Source organism: Dreissena polymorpha, chromosome 16 (assembly GCF_020536995.1).
Source record: "Dreissena polymorpha isolate Duluth1 chromosome 16, UMN_Dpol_1.0, whole genome shotgun sequence".
NCBI classification, from domain to species: Eukaryota; Metazoa; Mollusca; class Bivalvia; order Myida; family Dreissenidae; genus Dreissena; species Dreissena polymorpha.
In genome coordinates, this window is record NC_068370.1 from 31,637,582 (window position 1) to 31,638,579 (window position 998).

Here is a 998-nt window from a genome sequence, read left to right on the forward strand (position 1 = left end):
CATTCGTACATTAAGCCCATGCTTTTAAACTAAACAAGCAAAATTCATTGAATTTATATCCCCCGCCAATATACTTCTGGACACAAAAGTTTTCTGGACGGATGGACAACGCCAACGTGCATCATCCTCTTATCCATATATATACTCATACCAAGTTTCAATGAAACCCGTCAAAGTACTTCCAACATATGGCTCCGGACACAAAAAAACACATTTTTTTCAAGATACAAAGGGTCATAACTCCTTTATAATCCAATGGTGTACAATGCCATTTGGCGTGCATCATTCTCTTATCCATATATATACCCAAGTTTGAATGAAATCCGCCGAAGCACTTCCAAGATATGGCTCCGGACACAACAAAAACATTTTTTTCAAGATACAAAGGGCCATAATTCTGTTATCAACAGATGGTGTACAATGCCATTTGGCATGCATCATCCTCTTATCCATATATATACTCATACCAAGTTTTGATGAAATCCTCCAAAGCGCTTCCAAGATATGGCTCCGGACACAAAAGTGCCGGACGGACGTACGGCGGAAGGACGAAAAGACGGACGGACGGAAGGACGGACAACGCAAAAACAATATCACACCGCCTATGGCGGGCGATAATAAAATACATCGTAATTGACCAAACAAATGCTGATAGATCTAAAAGTTGTTTACTATCATTACGTCATTTCATGTTGACGACGTCATTTCACCAAAATAAAGCCATGCGATTGGTCAGTTATTGATTCTGTAGCCAATGAAAACGCCTTAAAATGTTGTATTTCGACTGACGAATATTCGAGGTCACGTTGTCAACTTGCCTAATAACATTTGGGTTATTAGGACACCTGGTTAGCAGGCTGTTTTAAAGGCACGTGACAGGATAACATCAAATGTGAATATAATATTATTTCCACATACTATTAGGTTTTGTGTGATTTTGATTATTGTAGCACACCAGAAATAATCATTTACTAACCGACTAAATATCTGCGTATTGT